This window comes from Ambystoma mexicanum, chromosome 4p (assembly GCF_040938575.1).
Source record: "Ambystoma mexicanum isolate Mex_15411 chromosome 4p, UKY_AmexF1_1, whole genome shotgun sequence".
NCBI classification, from domain to species: Eukaryota; Metazoa; Chordata; class Amphibia; order Caudata; family Ambystomatidae; genus Ambystoma; species Ambystoma mexicanum.
This window is the reverse complement of record NC_090927.1, coordinates 604,944,956-604,971,118: the sequence shown is the minus strand read 5'-3', so window position 1 is coordinate 604,971,118 and position 26,163 is coordinate 604,944,956. Positions and strand designations below refer to the sequence as shown.

General features: G+C 47.0%; 1 protein-coding gene and 1 long non-coding RNA gene across 18 annotated transcripts in view; one reads left to right on the top strand and one right to left on the bottom strand.

The window, feature by feature from the left end:
* DST (dystonin) overlaps positions 1–26,163 on the top strand; it is a 2,190,048-nt gene that overhangs the window by 1,138,760 nt on the left and 1,025,125 nt on the right. The gene's annotated exons all lie outside the window — the stretch shown is intronic.
* Positions 14,114–26,163, bottom strand: part of LOC138453382 (uncharacterized) — a 58,095-nt gene continuing 46,045 nt past the window's right edge. Inside the window, exons 2-3 of the long non-coding RNA XR_011260408.1 lie at positions 25,793–25,886; positions 14,114–14,479 (exon numbers count right to left, since the gene is read on the bottom strand). This is a non-coding gene — a long non-coding RNA (uncharacterized lncRNA). The remainder of the gene's footprint in view (positions 14,480–25,792; positions 25,887–26,163) is intronic.

Sequence of the window (26,163 nt, the reverse complement as noted above, 5' to 3'; positions counted from 1 at the left end):
ATGGTTACACCAGTTTGCCTCTGACACTGCATTCCCATGGAGACTAGCCTGCAGGGATGGCCTCTTGTTTAGTAGGCCCAAGAAATTACGCAAGTTCTTATTTAGCAATGCAATGAGCATCAATTCTCCATCTTTCTGGAGACAGAGCTCTGTCCCCATGACCAATTCCTATAATTCTTCCTCAGGAGACACTAATTTTATATTCAGCGGTTTCAAGCTGTTCAGCCTCTAAGTCCCTCACTGTTCTTCGTAGTTTCTGTTTCCTTACCCAGATCGCCTCGTCAAGCACATGGACACAGACTGGGTGCACTGTTAAGCCTGTCCGCCCCGGGAGGTCTACTGCCACAAAAAATCTAGAAAGTTCTGTGGGCTACAGCCACTCATCAGCATGTGCTCACACTATTCACCACTGTACTTCAGCAGCCTATTATTCAAGTTTATTCCATCCCTTTTGCATTTTACCAGTCTGTTGCCACCATTATTGACTACTGCAGGTTTGCTGAAAGACCGGCACTTTCCCACAGTTTTCCCTCAACATAGTTGCCTCCAAGCGACTGTGATCATTACTCCCTCCCGCTTTGACCTGAAAGTTACAACTCAACGATACTGGGGGTTAGAAAAACAATCAATGACTGAACTTGCCCCTCCCCTTCTCTAGGTCACTGATGGTGGAACATCCCCCTCTTTTGCTCCATTTGCAGATTCCACTCAGCAAGAAATGTTACCCACTGTTTGCTAATATCCGTCCGTCTTTTTGGACACGATCCTTCTCGCTGCAGTGGCATATCTATTCATTAGGAATTAAGATCACCTGCCAGAAGAATATTCGCACCTGAGTAATCTAAATGTACACTTGTCATTATTTCTGACAGTGATTCTAAGAATGTTGTGAGATCGGAGCTAACTGGGTTCCAGTATATATTAATGACTATCAGGGAGGATCCCAAAGATCTCCCCAGAGGTACCAATTTTGCTGGAAATATTCCCTTTGTGATGATGGGAATTGTCTCCAGAGCTGTGAATACGGAACTGGGAGGCAATGGCCAGGCTCCCACCCCCCCCCCCGAGGGTCTCCCCCATTCTTATGAGTGGCTACCTGGTGTATTGTTGAGAATCCATCCAATTGAAATATACTCAGAAGCTACATTTCCTGGAGGAAGACCCAATCTTTCTTTCCAAAGATAACCTCTTTCATAGCCCTAGACTTAAGAGTTCGAACCCTGCGGGTACCAACTCACAAAAGGCCACTGTTTTTTTACTAAAGGAGGACCCCCCATCTTCTGGAGTACCTGGGAAAGAATCTCGAGCAACAAGGCCCAGACCTTCACTTGCACATCGTTCTGATACTTTTGGTCATCCCCTGCCCACACCACCTCCCCTTCATGATCTTCGTTGTCAGCCCGTCCCAAACAAGCTCCCAATCCCACACCCATGCTCCCGTTATTTGGATTAAGTTCTCTTTCAGGCGGGACTGTGATTTGAGGCCGACCTCTGCCAATAGACTATTGTCCTTAAATGGGAAAGAAACAAACCCAATCTCGCTGGATGTAAACAGATACAAGTCACGCAATCATCTTAAAGACAGCCAGCATCGTTCCACGACTTATATTCCCTGTCTTTACCAGAGTATTTTAGCCAGAGTCTCTGTATGGCGAATGGTGGTAATTCATTGTCCCAAGGCACACCCTCCTGTGCCAGTACCAAATTCCCATTACAAATTCTATCAATATTTATATGGGTGTCCAATGTTATAACTCCTTCCCTTGGACATGCTCCCATGGCTGTTCTTTGCACTGTGGGCACAGCCCTTTTGACGACTTCAGACCCTTGTAAGGTCCCTGTTTGTGTTCGGGGAATGCCAGTCTGGTCAACTCCTTAGATCCCCTGCCGGAAGATAGGGGCCCATCTTTGGTGCTTCTGATCAGGCCTTAGAGATAGAACCCTGAGTTGTTGAACCCGCTTATTCCCTTGTCGAAGATTGGGGCATACTTAATCAATTTGGGCCTCATGCAGGCAGGCGCCTGGAAGGGATTACTAAGTGTGCTCAGAATCTGAGGAGGTCTCATTTCTGTCTGTACTCCAATCGTTGCACACACGGTCGGCACCCCATTCACCTCTTGTGACGCGTCTTGCTGGGCCAGAATCTCATTTTGCTGGGATATCTTTCTCCAGAACCCGCATTCCCACTGATCTGTGGTGGTATCGCCGATTCTCTGTCCCATTTACAACTGCCCCGTGGGGTACTGTAAGGGCGTTGAAAAAAAACAGGCAGTTCCTGTTTTATTGGATTTATCCCGTTTTGGTTTCTGTTTTTCTCTCTACGACAGACTCTATGACCTCCATTCCCCTTTTGTCCCCTTTTCTTTTGGCAATCCCCTTCCTGCCTGTCTTTGGACAATCAGTAACTGCTGACTCCATAACATTTAGACCCTCTTCAAGGGTTGATTTGGGTTGCGGAACTGTTATTTCAAGTGGAGTGTCAAAGGAGACCTCTTCTGCAGTCTGAGCCAGTCTTCGAAACTCCTCTAATGTAGATTCAGAGAGGGGGGGTATCATCAAAAATTGTATCCAATCGATCCTCCGAGGGTTCTAGGCCTTCCACCTCCACCTGGGAGCAACTAAAGTTTTTATTTACTAGCAACTGTGAAACTCCACCCCAGATCCTTTTCCGGTCTTCCCTTGCTTCAGAAATTCCTCCTTGAATGAGGAGTACCTCCTTTGATTGCCTCATTGCCCCCTCCTCCAGGTTCTTTAATGAGGGGGATATCATGGTACTTATAGCATTTCCGAGGGCAACCATTGAGGATTCACAAGCGCCCACGTCCTTGGTGAGCCCCATTAATATTCCAGAATGCACCTGAACTTCTGATTTTAAAAGTTCAAAGACATTTACCAGAAAATTCAAGAGACAAATTTCAAGGCCACCAAAGTAGTCTTACTCGGTATTAACGCTCGTGAGTTGTCCACTAGATCCCAGTTCCAGAGCCTCCTCCCTTGAACCTGACGTAGGTGGTGCTGAATGGTCTACAGTAGACCACTCAACTGGGGATCGCAATAATGTGCTTGCTGCAGCTATATAATGTCTCCCCTCCTGTGAGAAACCTCCCCCTTAGAGCACTGACCCTCCAACTCGCAATCCACCAAACGAGAGGCTGAATCATCTCCAAACAGCACTATAGGGTGTAGATTGCCCATACTCCAGCACTTCCGTAAAGGAAATAAATCACTGATTTTCCGCTTAATGTTAGTGGCTGTGAGTGTATACGCCAGGCCAAAAGACAGTAATTTCCCTGGGTCTGCCACATTCATTGGTGTCTTTCACACCTTTTGGGCTTCATTATCGTTCTCCTGTGCGTGAACTTGTACACACACCATATTGGACTGTTTCTGACTTCCAGATTTTGTTGATCGCAGAGGCTGTGGCTGGCGCCTGCCCATCTCAACCCCCTCCATAACTACACAATCAATCTCATGGGCTTGCAAGTAATCCACCAAAGCACCACTCCGTAGGTGGTAGTGATTGGAGGATATAGGAGACATAAGACTCCAGCTAATAAATGCGGTGGCTATGAATTGATGATAAATTCAAATGTGCAAATTTGTAGCACTCTCCTGCAGACTTTTTAATTTGAAATATAATTATTGCCCTCGATTCTGAGAGCCTATGCCCCAGAGATGCCTAGCCGTAGCGCTAAACACGGCTCAATGGGCAGAGCCCTGCAGTCACTGTGAACAAAACCTGCGCACAGCTCAAAGGGCAGTGATCGTGAACACAACCTGCGCTCGGCTCAAAGGGCAAAGTCCCACAGTCACTGTGTACAAAGCCTATCCACAAATCGGTATTCAAACAAGCCGGCTATTCAGCGTCCTCAATTCAAAATGATGATATAGCATATGCTCATTTATTCACTCCAGACTTTCCCCCATAACACGCCTCACTGGCTTTACTTTGGCCTATGTTTTATTGTGTTATATTAATCAGCCTTACGCTTCCCGCTCCTTACCTATGTTGAGCGCTGTCTGGTATAAGAAACCACCGTTCAGTCACGTTCAACAGACCAATGTGTCAAGTCCCATGTTACCTTACATTGTGAATCATTTATTTTCCTGCTTTATTTGGTTCCTTAGCTCAAATCGTCTTAGCTTGATGTTGCTTATTACAGGGAGAGCATTATTAGCCGAGACCCAACTCCCATATCGCTTGGATCGTTGATTTCGAAGTTTCGTTGCTTCACTTCCAATAATTGTTCCGACGCACCGGTTGTCAGTTGCTACTCCATGAAAGACCACATAATATTCCACTTTCCGCTCTGCGTTTCGCGGTTGGAATACGTTTTAATGTGAGATACTGCTGCTCGTCGCTCCAACGCTACACCTCTAACAAATGGAAAGAAAAGAAAAGCTGTTACCACGGAAGACCACTTAACGTTCCACTTTCCGCTACTTGCTACTACATTCTTATTGTGCACTAGACTCATTTTCTTGGATGGGAGTGGTGAGAAGAGTGAGACAGGGAAACATTTAGTTGAGGCTCAGTAAATGAAAGAACGTTTTTTAGGTTTGGGCCTGTGCCACTTGTATATAAAAAAAGAATTATATAGTTAATGGGCCTAAGCACTTTTATCTTGTATTTGTGGGGGGATACTTACAGAAACGTGCAATGTCGACTAACAGAAGGTGACGCAAATCATTGGGTGGACTGTGCAATAGTCGTCCCTTAAGGCAAACGGACAGCAGGAAATTCTGGCATGAGACTGGCAATCGCGAAGCAGACAAGCTTTGGCATTCCTGTACTACAGCAAACAACACACAACGCTCCAGATAAGATTTTGAGGTGGGAGTATTTTACTCTCTATTTTTAAACTTTGAGAGTAAATGTGATTTTAAAAGAGTAAAAATGACTTCGAGGGGCTTGGGTCCTCCGACGTATTCCATATCCGACGTATTCCATATCTATGACATGTAATCACCACAGCTGTGCTGCTTCGGAAACTTTTTCGGCGTCTGCGTCCTGCGTCGATGACGTCGATGCGCCGTCGTCGAGGACCTCCTCCGACGTCCGACGTCATCCGATGTGATAAGTAGGACGCACGACGCCCATAGCCTCAGTTCCGTTTTTTCCGCGAACGTGTTGCTTCGTGTTTCTCGGTTTAAACGCCTCGACTCTTTGGAGTTCTGTTCTTCTCGGTTCTTCGAACCTGTTCGTTTGTGAAAATCCTTCTGAAGATGTCTACTTCGTCTTCGACCCCGCGTCCGGGTTTCAAGAAGTGCGGGGAGTGTGGGTCCAAGATGTCGGTGACGGACTCGCACGACGCTTGCCTCTGGTGCCTCGGGGAGGCCCACGACACGGATGACTGTATCGACTGCCAGTCGCTCACGTCCAAAGCCTTACGCGAACGTAAGAAGAAGTTGTCGGTAGGTCGGGTGTCCAAGCCCCGGAAGTCGAAGTCTGCGGGGCTTTCGACGGATGATTCGAGGGGTGACTCTCCGTGTCATCGTCGGAAGTCTCGTGGGTCTCCTTCTAGGAGTCGGTCTCGCCACTCCTCTGCCTCTTCGAGGCATTCTCGGAAGCGCCGACATCGGTCGTCTTCCAGGTCCTCTTCGGAGGGCTCTGCCCGGCACGTCGCTTACCCCTCGGGCCGTGCGACGCCGAAGGAATGGGCTTCCTTCGGGAAGCAGATGTTGGCGATTCTTGAGTCGCAGGGTACTCAGCCGTCCGCGCCCCCGAGTGGGGTCGGTCGTGTGAGGTCGAGAGACACCGCTCGCAGGAGTGGTCGGCACGAGTCACGGGAGAGGTCCCGTTCGGACAAGGGGACTCGTTCTCGAAGTACCCGTTCCAGGTCCCGGTCCTCGACGCGTTCGAGACCGTGTGCACCTGTGAGGTCTTCGAAGAAGGCTTTGACGTCTGTGGCGTCGAGGGCGTCGACAGGCTTTCACGAGGCTCTGGCTCCGAGGAAGTCGTCGATGCCGTCGACGCTCAGGTCGTCGAGGGACACGCTCGGGGCTCCGGCCTCGAGGGCTGTGTCGACGCCGCCGATTCTGGAGGCGCTGCATCTGACGTCGACGCCGATTTCCTCGACGTCGATCCTCTCGGCGCCGATGCCGGTTCTCTCGACGCTGGCGCCGATTCGCTCGACGCCATCGAAGCCTTTCGTGTCGGTCGTACCCCAGGGCACGGGTGGACCCCCTAGGAAGGCTCTGGTTAAGAGCACGCACTCTCGAGTGTCTTCTTTTCGCCACCTGGACTATATTTCAGAGGCGGATGAGGATTCTGATGGCCTGGTTCCTAGTCAGGTCCGGATGACATTGTCTCGGGCCATAGTCAGTTTGACGAGTTGAGACAGTCACTGCATGATGCCAGTGGACTGGACACCTCTCCGGAGGTGGAGTTTTGTAGGCCTGAGCCTGGCTCTCATGCTGATTCCTCGTACCGGCGCCTTATGGCTAGGGTTTCTGAGTACTTGGGATGGTCTGCTCCCCCAGGGGAGTTTGTGCAGGATGATCTGACAGACATCCTTGATGTTGGTCCCCCAACTGACCCGGTTCTGCCGTTCCATATGGCTTTAAAGAGAAGGGTGGCGGCGGCTTGGACTGCTCCGGAGAGTCTCCCGGCGGTGGGCAGATCCTTGTCACGAAAATACCGTCCAGCCAGTGGCGACCCCTGCTACTTGACCAGGCACCCCACTCCGGAGAGTTTGGTGGTGCAGGCGGCCACGGCCCCGGCAAAGCAGGCGTTGTACCCTACCATCCCTCCTGATTGGGACGACAAACGTTTTGATGGCTGGGCGAAGAAAGTGTTTTCTTCTGATGGTATGGCGCTTCAGGCGGCCAACTCCATTTGTGCCTTGTCACGTTTCACGCACACTCTGTGGAACTGTGTTGCGTTAGCGGCTGAACATGTTCCCGAAGGGGATGAACGGGATGGTTTCCTTGCTATGGTCCAGGATGGTAAGGATGCCATGTGTGAGTCCGTTCAGTCGGGTTTGGACTTAGCTGAATGCGTCAGTAGGTCCATGGCGGCGAGCACCGTGATACGCAGGTTTGCGTGGTTGCGGAAGTCGGGGTTTGCGCCTGATGTGCAGTCCCGGCTCCTCAACATGCCCTTTGATGGTGAACACCTTTTTGGCAGCAAGGCTGACGAGAGCCTTGAGAGGTTGCAGACCTCAAAAGCTGCAGCAAAGTCGTTGGGCGCTGCAGTTCGCCAAGCTCCGCCTTTTCGTCCTAGGGGACAGCAGTGGAGGGGTGGTTCCTTTCGCTATTACTCCTCCTTCAGTAAAGCGAGAGGAGCTGGCAGTCAAAGAGGCCAACGCAGGGGTACCAGAGGTGGACGACAGGGTACCCGTGGTGCCAAGGCCGCTCGGGCAGTTGCCTCTTTGCCCTCAGGTAACGCCGCAGCCGCTCCCACTCAGTCGTGAGGCCATGTCCCATGGTTCGCCGGTTGGGGGAAGGCTGGCGCAGCATCTTGTAGAGTGGCAAGCCATTACTTCAGATGTGTGGGTTCTGGAGATCATAACCCACGGCTACTGTCTTCCTTTTCGGCACAGGCCTCGCGACAATCCACCGGGGAACCTCTCTTTGCAGAGTCCGGATCCGCTCCTTGCGCAGGAAATTCAAGCCCTGCTGGAGAAAGGCGCCATAGAACTGGTGCCTGTAGCGGAGAGGAACAAGGGATGGTATTCCCCTTATTTTTTGGTTTCGAAGAAAGACGGGGGATTGAGACCCATCATGGACTTGCGCGGTTTGAACAAACTCCTCAGGAAGGACAAGTTCAAGATGGTTACTCTCTCTCAAGTCCTCCAGGCCCTTCAGCTTCAGGACTGGTTGGTGTCACTCGACCTCAAGGATGCTTACTTCCATGTGCCGATCCATCCCAAGCACAAGAAGTACCTGAGGTTCGCGGTTGGCGACTCGCACTTTCAGTTTCGGGGCCTGCCGTTCGGATTGACCTCCGCCCCGAGGGTTTTCACCAAGCTCATGGTGGTGGTGGCAGCGCATCTCAGGCAAGGGGGGATTCACGTCTACCCCTACCTGGACGATTGGTTGATCAGGGGGAGCTCTCCCGAGCAAGTCCTGGATCATCTATCGATCGCCTGTCGCTCCCTTCACAGGCTGGGCTTCTCCCTCAATTTAAAGAAGTCCCATTTGACGCCAACACTGCGGCTCCAGTACATCGGAGCAGTGCTCGACACTTCCCTGGGGCAGTGTTTTCCTCCCCAGGTGAGGGCTCTTCACATTCAGCAGATGGTGCACAAGTTTCAGCATGCCCAGACGCTCCCAGCGTTCGAGTTCTTGAGGTTGCTCGGCCTCATGGCATCCTGCATTCTTCTGGTGCCAGAGGCTCGCCTGCGGATGAGATCTTTGCAGTGGGCACTCAAGACGCAATGGTCGCAGTCCTCCGGCAGGATGTCGGACTCGATTCAGGTGCCGTCCTCGGTCGCCCGGGACCTTCTGTGGTGGGCCGACGAAGGCAACTTGATGAAGGGGGCTCCATTTTGGCTTCCCTGGCCGGAGGTGACGATCGTGACGGATGCATCCCTCACGGGATGGGGAGCTCATGCCAACGGGCTGACAGTCAGCGGTCGTTGGTCTCCGTCGGAGTCCAGACTCCATATCAATCTGTTGGAGCTGAGGGCCGTCAGGCTAGCCCTGAAGGCTTTTCTGCCGTCTGTGCGAGGGAAGAATGTCCTGATCCTGACGGACAACACAGTGGCCATGCACTACCTCAACAAAAAGGGGGGGGGTAGGGTCACTTCCTCTGTGCAGAGAGGCGATGCAGCTCAAGTTCTGGGCCATCCAGCAGGAAGTTTCGATCTCGGCAGTTCATCTGGCCGGAGCCGAAAACGTGACGGCGGACGCTCTGAGCAGGCAGAGCGCGATCTCTCACGAGTGGGAGTTGGCTCAGGAGATTCTCCTGGAGATCTTCGCCCTTTGGGGGGCCCCTCAAGTGGATCTCTTCACCTCCAGTGTCAACCGGAAGTGCGAAAGGTTTTGCTCGCGGGAATTTCCTCCAGAAGGAGCCTTAGGAGATGCGTTCGTGGTGGAGTGGTCATTCCCGCTGCTGTACGCGTTTCCTCCAGTCCCTGTCATCCCGCAAGTGCTGCGGAGGTTACGGAAGTTCGGTTCCCGGATGATCCTCATTGCCCCGGCGTGGGCTCGGAGGACGTGGTACCCGGACCTTCTCGACTTATCCATCTGCCCTCCACGTCGTCTTCCCTACCGAGACGATCTGCTCTCACGGGAGGGGGGGTCAGGTTCTCCATCCAGAGGTCAGATCCCTCAACCTTCACGCTTGGCTTCTGAAAGGTTGAGGTATAAGGATTGGGACCTCCCTAAGGACGTGATGGAGGTGTTGCTTTCGGCCCGAAGACCGGCAACAAAGTCTCTGTACCGTTGCCGTTGGCGTAAGTTCTGCAACTGGTGCAGGGTTCAGAATGTGGATCCTTTTGCATGTGACATCCCCATGGTTCTGTCCTTTTTACTTTCTTTGGCCCACAGGGGCTTGCAAGTGGGTACCGTTAAGGGTTACCTGGCGGCGCTGTCCATCTTTAAGCGCTCGTCTGAAGAGTGTTCTTACTTTAAAATCCCTTTGATTTCACAGTTCCTGAAAGGGCTCACTAATGTGTTCCCTCCGTCACCTTTCCTGGTGCCCGGTTGGGATTTAAACCTGGTTCTTAAGTTTCTTATGGGTGCTCCGTTTGAGCCTTTACATTCTTGCCCTTTGAGGCTGTTAACTCTGAAAACTGTGTTTTTAGTTGCGGTTACTTCCGCTCGCAGAGTGAGTGAGTTACAGGCACTTTCAGTTTAGCCTCCCTTCACTGTATTTCACAAGGACAGGGTTGTCCTTAGAGTTCGTCCTTCTTTTCTTCCGAAGGTAGTGACGGAATTTCATTTGGCCCAGAAGGTTGTTCTTCCGGCATTCTATCCTCCTCCGCATCCTGGTAAGGAAGAGGAGAGGCTCCACAGGCTTGATCCTAGGAGAGCTTTAAGCGTTTATGTTTCACGCATGTCCCGGGTCAGAGTGGATGATCAACTCTTTATTGGTTACGCTGGAAAGCGTTTGGGGCAAGCTGTGACGAAACAGACTTTGTCTCGCTGGATTGTTTTGGCCATCTCGGAGTGCTACCGTTTGGCGGGTAAGGACCGACCGGCTGGCTTGCGGGCCCATTCTACCAGGGGTATGGCTGCGTCTACTGCCCTGCAGAGGGGTGTTCCTATTCGCAACATCTGTGATGCAGCCACCTGGGCTTCAGTACATACATTTGTATGTCACTATTCCCTTGATTCCATCCGAGCACAGGATCTGGCCTTTGGCAAGGCGGTCCTTTGCTCTGCTATTTGATTGGCTATTCTACATTTTGATTCTAAATTCTTTCCCTCCTCCTTGCTTTGGTACTGCTTTGGGAGTCTGTCATAGATATGGAATACGTCGGAGGACCCAATCCCCTCGAAGAACAAGTTACTTTCTTACCTGGTAACGTTCTTTCGATGGGATGGTCCGACGACGTATTCCATATCGCTCCCGCCCTGCCTTCCCCGCTACAGAATTTCTTTTGCGATTGCAGCTTACGTTCCGCAAGGCTTTGTGTCTGACTGGCAGTTGACTTATGTCACACGTTCTGGGGGAAAAAACTACAACTGAGGCTATGGGCGTCGTGCGTCCTACTTATCACATCGGATGACGTCGGACGTCGGAGGAGGTCCTCGTCGACGGCGCATCGACGTCATCGACGCAGGACGCAGACGCCGAAAAAGTTTCCGAAGCTGCACAGCTGTGGTGATTACAAGTCATAGATATGGAATACGTCGTCGGACCATCCCATCGAAAGAACGTTACCAGGTAAGAAAGTAACTTGTTCTTTTCTCCTTCGCAAGAGAGTAAAATGTATGCGACATCCAGCCGACAGGTGAAGAAACTGTATGGAAATCATTACTATGCACCAGCTTTCTGCATTGTGACAGAATACACATTTCATTATTTCTGGCCATTTGAGCTCTGCTGTATATATTTAAATGTTGAAATCACTAAAACCTAGCCAATTATATAGAAAAGCATACATGAATTTGTATTGTGTGTTTTGAGATTCGACAGCAGAATTGTCTTTTGATATTTAATGAAAGTCCTAATTTCCTGGAGCTATTACTACCTAATGGTATGCCAATGTTAGGATACAACAGTGCAGAGAGGCAAGGACTCCATGCTAAATTCTATATCTAATCTAGTGGTCAACTATTTATTTATAAAGCTCTTTTGGCAAAGCGCTGTACATAGAACATATTTATCACAATTACCACCAAACCAAAGTCGGTACTCCGTTATCGACCTCGAAAGGATGAAAGGCCGAGTTGGACTTGCCGGGATTCGAACCTGCAACCCACAGATCACGCAGAGATTGTAGCAACGAGTGCTCAACCGGCTGAGCTATCTTATTGGCTAACATCCTTCAGAGGTTGGTTATCTGATTATCGACTGAGGTATAATGATCACAGTACCTAGATGTATGACAAACCATTTATGAAGCGCTAAATAAAGTTAAATACCTATCTGGATTATTACAGGGACAGGTTTTTCTGAATTTCTATTTCAATTACCAATGTAACTTTCATTTGTTTGTTTTTGAACAGCGCTTGCACTTTCTTGAGAGTCAGGTTTTGGATGTTTTATTTGTAGTCTTGAATATTTGAGAGGCTAGAACACCTGTGATCAGTGTAATGACAATTACTCACCCTTGAGCAAAGACTCTGCTGCCACTGACCATTTATAGTAACGTACCCCATTGACTGCAAGGTTGAATGGATGTAAACTAGAATGTGCATAGTTATCATTTTACACACTGTTTTTATAATTAGACTGTAAATTAAATTAGAAGTGAAAAATGATCTGCCTCTGCATGATTATGCACACAGCACCGGAAATCAATTGCAACTTAGTTTTCCATCTTATTAATTATACAATCCTAAAATTCTAGGAAAACATGCACAGTGTTTGTGAAGCTGAATGGAAAGAAACCATTCCTTTTACCAGTGTGCAATTTATTTTTTTGAAAGGCTTCAGAGAAATACATTCTGTATCAGAGGTGGCTTGCAATTACATCCATGTAGATAAAAATCACAAGAAGCCTTCTGGTTTCTGTCAAGTAACCGGACCTTTGCACTGCACTCTGCTCTAAACCTGTGTGTAAATGTACCCAGGAAAATAATAAAGCATGCGTATGTACAAGATTTTAATGCGTAAAAAAAGGCCTAGTACTCGCCTTATCTGGATCCCTGCACATATGACTTTTACAATCTCCCCTTTCAATCGCTTGCTGAAGACCTCCCACTGAAAACGTTCACTATTACACCCTACAAGAGAGATACTCAGCGGGACGGAGGATGACTCGTTTTAATCAATCTTGCAATTGCTGCATCCTTTGCCTAGTGTTTCCTTGTAGCAAGCATAAAGCACCTTTGTCTCCGTTTAGTGAAGTTATGGGAGGTGCCAAATAATGAACTTCGGCCCCTTCCTGGCAAGTAGCCTAGCCAGCTCTTCGCTCACTGAAGGGAGAAATGGACTAAACATTATTAGATTTGCCTACATAGAGATGGGCTCAAAAGTGAGGAGTGGGGCAAGTGGTAATTTAAGCGGATGTGCCCCTCCGTGAAAGTAAAATGGTGCGAAAAACAGCCTTCATGAATATTAGTTTTTGAATATTGACTAGACAACAAGAGTTTCCCAGTAGCAGTGCACGCTTCCATCATACCAAGAGGATGGGTCCAGCATGGGTAGCATCCCCTCTGATTTCCACACACGTGCTAAAGAGCACGCTCCCTCCGACACACATCACAGGAACAGTACGGACAGGAGCAGCAACACAGGTGCAGTTCTTGCAGCAGCAGTGTAATTATCCCAAACCCAGAGATAAAGTGAAGCATGGCAGGCTTCTCTCTCACTCGTAACACAGGTACAGTACTGACAGGAGCAGTGCTTGTATCCCCATCTCAGAAAACAGGTACAATGATAGGCAGCAGCAGGGCAAGTTTCCTCGCAACCGAAGCAGATCCAGCATGAAATCTTCCCTCTCACCCAGAAATGATCACCACTTATGAGGTTATTGGTGCCAAAGTGCAAGTGAAATTACTTCCTGTGATGGCTTCCAACATTTCTTTGTTTTAAAAGATGCTATAAAAAAAAAAAGCCTCATTGGCTCAGTGGATGCCAAAATAATTCCACGCTGGTCTCCAACACAAATTGTATGGTATGCCACTGATGTCCACACTTGAAGATCTATCAAAGTAGAATGCTGGTCCGTGGTCCTCTCTGCCTTTGTTATGAGTAGATTGCATAGCATTGCTGGCACTTGGCAATAATGCATAGCATTGCTGGCACTTGGAAATTACAACGGTTGAATTGCGTTTTTCTTTATGTTCTCAACTCCAAATATTTGTTTATTGCTTCATGCGTAGAAATACTGGTACATTCTTCTTCTGGGCGTAGCCCTGTCTTAGAAAACAACTTTTACACATGTACGGTTCTAGCATACGTTCGTTTGGGAAGGTTTTCTTGGTGCATTCCAAAAACTAGTAAGTGCCCAACCCCACAGAATGCGCTGGCATAAGATTAACCATACCTCCACCGGTAGGATTTTGGGAGTGGAGTAGGTAATTGCTTTGGGATGAGTGCAACTTGTTTTTCTCAACAGTAGATCTGTTGATTGCACACGCATGTTGTCACTCCACCAAATACCTGTCTGTGTAATCGGCCTTGAGTTAAAGCTGAAATGAAATTCAGAGAGATAAACAAACGACTCCACCCATTTCTGGGCACAATTCCATCCTTTCGTCTTAAACTGGGCCCCTAAGTATTTATTCAAAATCTGATGTTCCTTAACAAATGCATGCATGTCAAATGATGGACGCTTCACATTGACTTGAACATTCTTCCATTTGTACTAATTTTTAATGTTCTCCAGATTGCTGAGCAATAGGAAGCAAATACCTTCTTTCCAAACTTAGCCACACACGTTCCAAAGAAAGCAGCACACACTTTGCCATCTGTCACCAGGTTCCACAATAAAGATTTTCCATAATAACTTACTAGAAAGTCTTAATTCTATTAAAGACACTGGGGTGAGCATTATGCTTCTGTTTCTTTATTAAACACAGTAAAGAAAGCTCAGCAGCAAGGTATTTTTGTGCACAGAGTATAACATGAGTAATGCATAGAAAAAAGGTGCACTAAACATACAACATAACAAGTATATCATAACACAATAATATGTCCATGAGTTTCGAATTTCCCAGAGTTCCTCAGAGTTCATAAAGGAGTCACTATCATGTGACCCAGTCCTCCAATAGGTATCCAGATCCCTTCATAAATAGTCCTGAACATGATGTAACTTCCTCTTTCGAGGCTGCGAACTTTGGCTGTCCATGGTAAAGTATTAACTTGTAGTTAGCAGAAATCATCGCACTGCCGATCATGCGGACTTGTCAGTAGGCGCTGTCGAAAAAGGAAAGAGTAAAAATTACTTCATGTATATTTACAACCCTAGTTCCCTTATCGGGGTGGGAGAAAAAATGTTATCGAGTTATTCTGGCAGAAAACAACCATATTCTAAGTTCTTAACAAATCATGGGAATATATTTAGTCACAATTAAGCGTGATACACAGCATTATTTTCTCGTTGGGTGGGATAATGCTCGCCTCCGTGTCTTTCCCTTCTGTAATGGCTTGGCAGGCGAAGAACAGTGGTCTGGAGGGTTGCCCAGAGCATTGCCAGTGGTTAAGATTAATTCTAAACCTTCCAGCCATCACCTCTTTGTTTTTGCTATGTCACCCCGAGTGGGACGGGTATGCCCAGACGTGGGTCCCGTGCCTGCTGGGCCTAGAGACCCAAGCTACTCCTCACTGATGAGCCCCAACAAGGGCGAAACATGTTTGGGGATGCTTGTGGTCTTGCGCAGAAGGGATGTGGCCTAGCAGTTCGGGCTGGACTGCCCCTTTTGCGGTGGGGCCAAGCCTGATTTGCATATGGTCTTTCCCTTCTGTAATGGCTTGGCAGGCGAAGAACGGTGGTCTGGAGGGTTGCCCAGAGCATTGCCAGTGGTTAAGATTAATTCTAAACCTTCCAGCCATCACATCTTTGTTTTTAATAGAATTAAGACTTTCTAGTAAGTTATTATGGAAAATCTTTATTCTATGTCAAGCCCGGAGGCTCGCATTATCCTTGTTTAAAGCTTACTTACCACAATAGATGCCGTCTGATCTACCGGTTTCAGGTAGAATTGTTTAAAAACTGATTCGCTTGCCCAGTCTGCCATCCTCATGATGTCCCCTAGGCGAACTCCGGCCTGAAAAGCTTTGGAGGCCATGGCTCCTCTCACCGAGTGAGCTCCGAAGTGCTAGGTATCTATCCCTGCTTGAGTTAGTGTCCAGCGCACCCAGCGTGCTAAAGTTGGTGCGGAAACTCGTTTGTGCGGTTTACGCAGAGCTATCAGTAGTTGCCCATTATGGGAGGCCCTAAGAGAGGCCGTCTTTTCTTCGTAAACCTTCAGGCATTTAACCAAGCAAAGCTTGGGTTGGTCCCTGAAGGCAGTGTAAGAGATCATCCTAGAGTTACATTTTGTCCTTCTGTGTATATGGAATACACTGCCGTCAGGAGAAAAGGTCCTACCCGCTAGATCGAGGGCTCTTACCTTGGATACTCTCCTGCAGGAGACCAAGCAGATTAAGGTAGTAAGTTTGCCAGCTAGCGCCATACGTGATAACTCCTAATTATGTGGCCATGACAGGAACAGATTCAATACTTTGTTAACGTCCCAAAGTTTGTCATAGCGGGACGGGGGTAGGACTGCAAGTCTGATGTCCTTTAGTAATCTGCAGACGAGATGGTGTTCTCCTGCCGGTACTCCTTCAACAAGGTCATGACCAGCAGAGACTGCTGAGCGATATGCGTTCACTGTCCTGTAGGCAAGCACTCTTTCTACTGGAGACGCTAAGAAATTCTGGATCTCCTCTACAGGTGCTGAAACTGGATGTAAGCCTTTCATTCGGCACCAGGTGCTCCAGGCGTCCTAGAGTTGGAGTACCTCTTGAGGGTGGTAGGAGCCCAGCTTTCCTCGATGAGGCTGACTGCCCTGCCGGACATGCCGGGGACTCCACATCTTGACCTGAAATCGTCCATGCTGCTAGGGTCAGAGAACTGCCGAGAAGAAGGGGATGCCTCTGCCTCGAGGGATCTAATAGGAGATCTGGAAATCGGAGTAGTAGGATTGGAGAATCCGAGGAAAGTTCCAGAAGAACTGGATACCACGTCTGAGAGGTCCAGACCTATGCTATGAGGATTAAATTTGAATGCTCAAGACGAGCCTTCGCCAGGGTCCGCGCTATCATGGTGAATGGGGGAAAGGCATAGAGTATCCCCTGGGTCCATTGTTGCAGAAAAGCTCCTGTTGCCGCTGCTGCTGGATCTGGTCTCCAGCTGTAAAACACTGGTAGCTGGGTATTGAGTCTGGAGGCGAAGAGATCTATGGACATCGGACCCCAAATCTCCAGGAGGCGGATGAAGACTTCTATGTCGAGCCTCCATTCGCTGTAATCTGTGGAGTGACGAGAGTACCAGTCCGCTACCACGTTTGTGAGGCCTGGAAGATGTTCCGCTGTAACTGAGATCCAATGTGCTAGACAGAGGTGCCAGAAATCCTTGGCTAATTCTGCTAGAGGCCTCGATTTGGTGCCACCCAGATGGTTGATGTATCTTACTGCTGAAATGTTGTCCATTTTTAGCAAGATACAGCAACTCGCTCTGCCTCTGGCAAAGGAGCGTACTGCAAATGAGCCCGCCAGAATCTCTAGGCAGTTGATAGGTTGGTCCAGCTCTTGAGGAGACCAAGTTCCTCCTGTGGCTATGGAGCCGCATCTCGTTCCCCAATGGGATCGACTGGCATCTGACTCGATGATGATATCTGGGGCGGATCCGAAAATGGCTCTGCCATTCCAGGCTTCGATGTGAGTGAGCCACCAGTTGAGCTCTGTCCTTGCTTGAGGAGATAATGTCAGAAGTTGAGAGTAAGACAGGCTGTTTCTTAAGTGCTGGCCCTTCAATCTTTGTAATTCTCGATAGTGTAGGGGGACGGGAAATATTGCCTGAATGGAGGGGGATAGTAACCCTATCACTCTTGCTAGTTCTCGAAGAGAGAACAGGTTTTTCCGCAAGAGCCTGCGTATTTCCCTTTTGGTGGAGTGGATCTTGGCTGATGGGAGTCGGAGTTGAGAATTCTGAGTATCCACTACGAACCCCAGAAATTCCATGTTCTTGGATGGAAGAAAAACTGATTTTTCCCAGATTATGAGAAGACCGAGGCTGTGTAGCAAGTTTATGTATGGCTCGTCTGGTCTGTTTTTGAACTAGTTCTTGCGACTGGGCCATAAAGATGATGTCGTCTAGATAAATTATAAGACAAACACCTTGTTCTCTTAGATGAGCTACTACAGGCCTTAGAGGTTTGGTGAAAACCCAAGGCGCTGAAGAGAGCCCGAAAAGCAGAATTGTGAACTCCCAATCCCGATTTTTCCATGACAATCTCAGATAATTTATGTGTGCCTGATGAATCGCTACTACAAGGTAAACGTCTTTCAAGTCTAGACGCATGAGCCAATCGTTCAGTCTCAGGAGGTCCCTGAGCATGTGTATACCTTCCATTTTGAAATGGCGGTAAACAATCAATTTGTTGAGAGCTTTGAGGTTTATTACTGGACGCACCTTTTGTTTCCTGCGTACCAGGAATATAGGACTGAAGAAGCCACCCTGATTTACACAGGGGTGAATCGCTTGCTTCTGATATAGGCTGTGTATTTCGCGGTCTAAAGCGATTTGATCTGTTTGGGACATTACTATAGGAGTAGGGCGACATGTCGGAATGGGTTGCTCGAAAAACACTAGCCGCAGACCTCGAGCTGTGTCCCTGACCCAGGCATCTCCTGATAAGATATCCCAAGCATTTGCAAACATAGCTAACCTCCCTCCTATAGGTGTTTGTGGCGCTGCTATAAGTACACTGACCTGTAGATTGTTGTTGGGCTGGGTGTCTAGCCGCTCTTCTCCAGTGACGCCCTATTCCCCGACCTCTTGAGGGAAAGAATGTGTTGGAGCGTTCTTGCCAGGTGTATGCTGGCCTCTGGAGTGTTGAGGTCTCTTGTCGAAGAAATAACGGCCAGAGGAGCAACCGCTACCTCGTCCGGCCCTGGAGAACATTTTTGGATGCGAAGACTTTTTTGATAGAGGCCTGCGCTTTGTCCAAAGCTGTGAATGTCCCGACAAACTTAGCCATCTACTTCATTAAAGGATCGCCGAAAAGCAGATATTGTGCCGTAGGACCTGACTCTGTGTCTGCTAATTCGCTCAGTTTGGCGTCTATTTTATATAGAATGCCTTTCTGACGTTACGTTGAGATAGTACAACTAGCATTTCCTAACAGGCAAATAGCCCGTTGAACCCAACCAGAGAGGATCACTGGGTCGATCGGGTCAGATGAGCTGATGGCTGCTTCCATATGTCAGAAATCTTGGCTAGTGCACCCGCCACGTCCAGTACTTTGTCCTGACAGGACTTCCAGGCACGGTCTATGCCTTTTCTCGGGTCTTTCACATTTTTACCCAAGAAGGTGATCATCTTTGAATCTAGTTCCGGTGTTAGAGGTACCTTGTTCGCAATATCTGGATGTGGGCATTCTGCTCAGAGTCTGGCCCTGACCTCCTTATCGAGAGGCTTGCGCAGACTGAAGTTAATATATTTTGCTGTCTTGGAAGACAGTTCCCAGTCGGTGGATCTGGGATGTATAAGATCTTCCGTGGTGAACATCCCCTCTGCAGGAGACTTGTTCCCAGTCGTGTTCTTGGGGATGGGGTCTGCCACAATCCCTGAGCTTGAGGGCTTTGAACCCTCTATTTGAAATTCATCCTCCGATGAGGAGTGGGAATGATCAGTGTCGTTAACGCCCCTGTTCTGGTCGTCCTCCGTGCCCTGTCCATCTCCCTCTGGGCTTGAGGGTCCATTTCCCCTGTTTTCTTCCTCTGGGTAAGAGGGTTCATCATGGGAAGGGGTTACCTTCCTATCCATATAGGCTTGCTTTAGCCTGGAGAAGGCATCCGATACGGCAGCTGTGGCATTTGGCTGACTCGGGCGAGGGGGTGGAGGGGTCGGAGAGCTTCTGCTCTTGCGAGCCTGGATACATCCCCCTTCAGTAAGGTGCTTCCTTTTTTGTGTTCTCTTCCTCCCAGGAGGGGAGGTCCCTCTTAGGTGCTCTTCCATAGTATCTAGGAGATGTTGAATGGGAAGGAGCATATCGGTTACTGCTTTTTTTATGCTGGTCTCCACTGAAGATTCCAGCACCTTTTGTAAGCTGTTAGCCATCGATATAGCAGTGATCTCCCTCATTCTCCGACCAAGCTTGATCGGATTGGGGTGAGTACTGAGCTGCCATGGTAAAATTTAAAGCACCTTACTCACTTTTATTTTCTTCTGGGCTTCTGGACACCTTCTCTCTAGCCCAGTAGTAATAGTTCAGCTTGTGAAGGGTCCTTGAAGGTCAGCTGAAACTGGAGGTCTTCTTCCTACTCTTTTTCTTTTTTTTAATGCAAATCCGATATAAATATTGATAATTCAGTCTTTATATAGCAAATGAAATGATCAAACTCGCCGCTTGTAAAGATTCCAGCGCTCGCGTCCGCATAAACCGTTATAATACTAACCGTCATGCGCACTCGAGCGCTGGGATCTTGAGGAAAGGATTGCGGGGAGCAGGAGCTCCCCTGGCGGTCTGCGGCGGCTTAGCAGGCCTACGTGCTTACCAATAAAAAGCCCAATGAATTTGGGAAGCGGGCGCGAACCGCGGAGGGGCCTGCCATCGCGGGCTTTGGATCAGCTGTTTGGAAAGCTGATCTCTCACGACGTGTATGCGAGCGAACGCGTGCCGCGTCTCCTGATGTTTATCTCTGATGCCAGCAGGAGGTAGGTGGCGTCGGCAAACAACACAGAGCAAAGGCACGGGTTATAGTTACACAAACAATTATTATTAATGCAGTCAAAGACAAAATGACATTGAAATTATGTCAGAGCAATTTAAATTTTAAAAAATGAATACGTTATGAACAATTAGAACAACACTTCGTAAACAGTTCTAAACATGATGAAATGCCTGCAAGTTTCTCAGCTTTGCCCCTACTACATCCTACCGGTTTTACAAACACTAAAACTGGAACAAATCTGGAGATGCCTTGGGCATCTATGAGATACTCATGTGCACATTTGATTCACAAAAATGTGCCACAGGAATTTCCAGATATGCTTCAGTTTTATCCTTTGTATAATGCAGCAGGTGCAAATTGGAGCTGCTTATCGGCATCTCCATCTTTGCTCTAGGTTACATCTTTGTGACTGTGGCCCAGTATTCTGCATGCAACCTAAACTCTTCTGTCCACCTTCCATAATTTCTTATATATTTGCTGCTTGGCTTTCCTTGTCCTGATATTTTGCAAACATTGAAAACTTGTAGTCGTTGGACACCCCCATATGACTTCTTGTGCCTGTGTTTTCTGGTATCAGCCAATTCGGTGTGGCTGGGGTCACTATCATTGCAGACTCAGTGCCCCACTATTCCTTTGCAATTGCCTTAACAACCTATGTCCAACACTCATACAAAGTGTAAGGAAAGTTGTAATCCTTTTTGTGATTGAGCCTGTGGATTAAGCCCGCTTAGACCTTGCAGGGAAAATCTCACTATTCCTATCAGCTTACTCTGGAGCACCGACATGGCTGTTGTCGACAGAGAGAAAACAATGGTTTATAAGCAAAACTACCCTGATCAAGGAAAAGGTACGCATCCTGGGAGCTATCTTGTATGCCAACCTCATCCTTACCTCAAAAGTGTGGCTATGGCCATGTCCTTATTCTAGCTCAATCTACTAAGGGAGATTCTCCCCCCCCACCCATTTATCCCATATGACAAGTCATCCCAAGCGCGACTACACCAATGTGTTTTTTGCAGGACCACCTGAATATCAACTAAATAGATCAAAGCCTTGTGTGCATGATTACTCTTAGGGCTCAATAAAAAGAAAGCAGTACCGACTTACCCTAAAAGCCTCTACTAAGTTACAATTCAGGAATGGTAGTTTTCAAAATACTGTGCCTCTCGTTCAAGTGCCTACACAGCACCTCAACGCCATACTCACAGTTACAATCAAACAGTATCATCCTGTTCCTGATCTACACTCAGCCAATGCCAATCTTCTGATTGTCTATGAAACTAAATGCAAAAAAAGAGGATAAGGGAGTTTCTCAGCCTATGCACCAGGCCTCTGGAACAGGCAGCCACCAGAGCAGTTTCTTAGCAGGAGCAACCTTGCGATATTCAGACCTACCCTCAAAGTCCACTTGTTCCATCAAGACCCAGCCCATCAGTATGATCAGTTGAATCTCCTGCCCAGTGCTGGCAATGGAAATCATTTACTGTGGGATCCCACAAGTGGCTAAGCATAGTAAGAGATCCAAACCAACCAAACAGACTGTAGGGAGAAGTGGGGAGGTGGGATTCTAATTAAACAGGTTTTGAAATTGAGATTCATTGAGCAGGAGCTAAAACATGTACTTTTGAACATTCAATGTTACGTAATTTAAAAGGAGAGGCCTACTTGTGTTAGAAGTGAACACGAGTTTCCTATGTGTGAATAATACTGAAAGTGAGACTCATATCTTTTTAATTATTGTATTAAAGAAAGATGTCATTCCTAGGCAACAGGCCCAGATGTGATACAGAATGTCCTGTGTAAAATACATCTTTTCAATTTAAATTGCTATTCTGTTAGAATTATGTATGTACCTTGTTGACCCCACTGAAATGAAAGGTATGTGCCTCTAAAACATTGACCTCAAGACCTTTAGGCTGGGCCCACCAGGAGAAGAAGGTCTGGTTTTCAGGTTAAAATGCAAAGAAATATAAAGAGTAGATCAGAATTGTGGAGGGTACAGATAAGACAGCCAGCAGAAATGACCTTTAAGGTCAGGCCTCCCCATTAACTGTGCATTAGCTTTGAACAGAGACCTTTGAAGACACTTAATGGCGGGGTGGAATAACATTAGCCAGGCAGATGTCCGTGCCATGTGAATGGGGGAAATTAAACCTATGAGAGGGGAGCTGGATGTGAAACTCAGGGGCCAATGTGATGCATTGCCTATGATTAACATTGTACTGCTTTTTGCTTTATAAAAAAAGAATTGTGCTTCCCAGTGAGCACATCCAGCACTCATTAAAGGGCATAAAAAGCCTGTCCGTTCCATGTGAATATTAACCATGTGTGATGTATAGAATTTGAGTTAGAAAGAAAACCATGATTCTGCCCTTCGCATAATTCTGAGGAAGTGGAACATTGGTGAGGTGATAGGCTGTGAAATGAATGTTTGAATTGTGAAGTGGCATATTTTTCACTACTTCGGCTCATGAGCAAATCGTGAAAAATAGCTCCTCCCAGGAAGGGCGTGCCGAAATGAAATTAGTATTTCCTGATTCACCATAACATGTAGAATTAAAAAATATATATGTTCATGCAGATATCTGAGAAAGAAATATAGTTGCCAACTAGGGAGATTTTCAGAAAAACCAACATGTCATTTTGGAGTGATGCATTTTCTCCTCCCTTCGGTCGCCATAATTCACACCTCCCAACTCCTTGTCCTATCAGCATGCAGTGGGTGGTATTGGTGGGCTGGGGAGGTAGCCAACTGTGGGAATATTGATAATGTTTAAGTGTCATTAGCACTATATGATATAAATTTCCTATCTGAGAGGGGGATTCTGACGAGGAGCAACTAACCCGAGAGGCAAGAAGAGCTAACAAAACCACTGGGGTACCACCTTGCCAGGAGAAAAGCTCTCTACCTGGAGACACCTTAAACCTTGCAGGGGAGGCAGAGACGGGATCCTAGAAGCTAACCGGTCCTGACATTGGAGGAGCCAGATGAGGACTAGGTGCTGGTGACTATCCTTGACAGAAGCCGTTGACCAGATCTGTGCTTTACCATGATGAGCCCTGATGTTTCCCCGAGTGCCCAATAACCAAGGCCCCCCATGTAAGTAAATTGATTCAGATGACAACAAAAGGTATGGGGGGATTCTGACAGGCTTGATCTCCTTCTTGCATAGTGGGTATGGGAGGCAAAACTATGTAGACCAAGGCCATATTTGACAAAAAAAATAACTCCATTAATTCCTCATAGCAAAAAACCCTATCAATTTAAACTGAATTGTGTTGGGAACTGCCTGCCTTAATTCTGTCCATTTAATTGTGGGTCGGAGGGGGGGGGGCAAACTGTGTAGACCCTTAGCACATTTAACTAAAATTAATTCAATTGATTCCCATACAGAAAAGATCACTGGGTCAGTTTTGTTACAATTCGAAACTAACAAATGTCATGCCCCGTGTGTTACAGCCATTATAGTCAGTAGAGTAATTGGATAACCCTATTTTCCTGTAACCCCCGACTTCCTTACAGAAGGGGGTTGATTGATTGATTGATTTGTTTATTTATAGAGCGCTTTATGCCAAGGAGCTGTACAATGGAACAACTCATACAGTGAACAACAATAAAACAATGTGAGCAAAATTACATGATGAATCATTCGACAGTAAAACAGTGCAAAAAGCAGTTAACTGTAGAGAAAGGGAGGTAGAGAGGAAGTAGGATTGGCGAGTTGGAATAGAAAAGAAAAGAACAAGTGAGGAATAGGAAGGTGGGAGAATGGAGGTAGAGGGGATTAAGGAGTCAGAAGAGGGAGGGGGGGTGAAGAGAAAATGGGAAGATCTTCAAGGAGGAGAGTGGAGGAGAAGGGATTTAAGGGATGTGCAAAATGAGGGAAGGGTAGTGGAAGAGCGGATTGAGAGAGGGAGTGCGTTCCAGTGAAGAGGAGCAAGAAGTTGGAAGGAACGAAACCTGGAAGAAGCACAAGGGGAAGGAGGTACAGTAAGGAGGAAACGGTCAGCAGAACGAAGAGGGCTTGAGGGGGAGTAGAAGGTGAGAAGTGAGGAGATATGAGGAGCGAGACAATATAAGGATTTAAAAACAAGGCAGAGAAAGCAGAATTTTAACTGAGAGTGGAAAGGTAGCCAACGAAGAAGAGAGAGCGAGGAGGAGATGGAATCACGGGAGGTAAGGAGACAAAGGGTACGAACAGCAGAGTGGTAAATGGATTTGAGGGGGGTAAGCTGGGAGGCAGGAAGTCCAAAGAATAAAGGGGAGCAGTAAAATAGCCGGGAAAAGATGAGAGAGGAGATAAGGAGTTTGGTTGCCTGGAAAGTGAGGGAGGACAAAATAAGAATCCCTAAACATCTGCATTTCAAGTGAATGTAGTATGTGCAAAACAAGTGTTCCCGTGTACAAATCAGAAGCCCGAAGCCCTGCATTTTATATCAATGAGTGTTGAAAACAATGCTCCCGTTGGGTTCATTTCCCAAAACATTGCCTTTCAAATAAAAAGCCAAAACAATTTTCCCACTGTATTCCCACTCCCTGTACCTTGCCTTCAAACTAAAGGGGTCATATCTAATTGATTCCTAGAGTGTGGAGGTTGCTGGGAGAAAAGAGCAAAGGGATAAACAAAGCAATCACTGTGTTAAATGTTCAATCGGTTAATTTGCACACAAATGTGATGTAAGTTGTGACTGCAAATCTCTAAATTAGAAATACATGTCCATCAATTGATTCAATAAGTTGAAGTTGTGATATTGTATTGTTCTACGGAGTTGGTGGTTGCTGTCCTTGCGATTGATTTACTATTCATTGTAGTAAAATGTAAATAAATATATAATTATTATACACCGGCCTGGTTCTTAGCGTATTGGTGGTACAGAGTTCTGCTGAATGGTATTGTATAGGTTGGAGGCCTCACTAAAGTTGAATCTGCTAAGCGCTTTGTTGTGCACCACCTTGCTTGGGGGGAGGGAGGAACTCCCTGGGTTGAGAGTGACCGTCCAATAAACCGTGACATAAAGGAGCAGTAGGCCGCTTGGGTCACTTAAAGCAAAGACTATTTGTACCAAAATGCACTGATGAGGTACATGAAAGCAAAGGACTGCAGTCCTAGCTTCCCAATTACTTTCAGTCTTCTGCTAACCCAGCCTTTGCCATAGAGTAGGTGAGATGATTTGCCAGTTCTGGCTTTCTGCTCCCACAGCTTTGAATTCCTACAGCCCTGCCATGTTAAGGTGGCGAGTAAATGAGCCCCTACAACAACACCAGGACATGTCTGCCTTTGGGTACGGGACAGGGGCACCAGATCCAGTATCAGGTCATTATTATACCCCTCAAACAAGGACTCAGTGAACACAAATCACCCAATTGCACTCCTTTAGGGAGAAACCCTTCACCAGATTTAAATAAATGGATACCCTTCACATTAAATGATTTGAAAATTATTTTTGTACAAATATATATTTGACTTTCCAACAATTGACATTCTAACAAACAATATTTGTGATCTTCAATTTAACATTTATGTATTCCACACATACATTTGTTGTTTCTCTTTTCAAAATAAAGCACACATTTAGGCATACACAAAAAGTGTTCTACAGTTTGCTTCACTTCCTTCCTACACTTCTATTTAACTATGTATGGCTTAAGAGTGATCTATTAGCATTTGACATTTAAGATACCCGACGCGTTTCGAACATTGTGTCCTTTCTCAAGGGCGCACCTGCCATATCTTTCAATAGCCTAGACAGGCACAATCACATAATTCCAAAACATTCATTACAAACCTGCTCGAACTTCAGGACCATTCCTGTGGTTATTCTTAATTTGTTCGCCAGTATCAGCAACATATATGTTCATTCAGAATGTAAATTCAAATCTCTGAAAATGTAAAACATAAAATAATCAGAAACAATTCTATTTTACCGAGCTGTGCTCATAAAATTCAATTAGGCCATGCTCAACTATGTAGGCTGCATCCATGTGCATAGGTTCAAACCAAACTAAAACCGCTTCCTTGAAAAGTAAGCCAAACCATAAACTTCACTACTCCTCACACAGTAATTTACCAGACATCTGTTAAAATCAATGTAACAAAAATCGTTCACCAGCATGTTTGGCGTTTCCAGCTCATGTAGAGAATTGATGCAGTCAATGC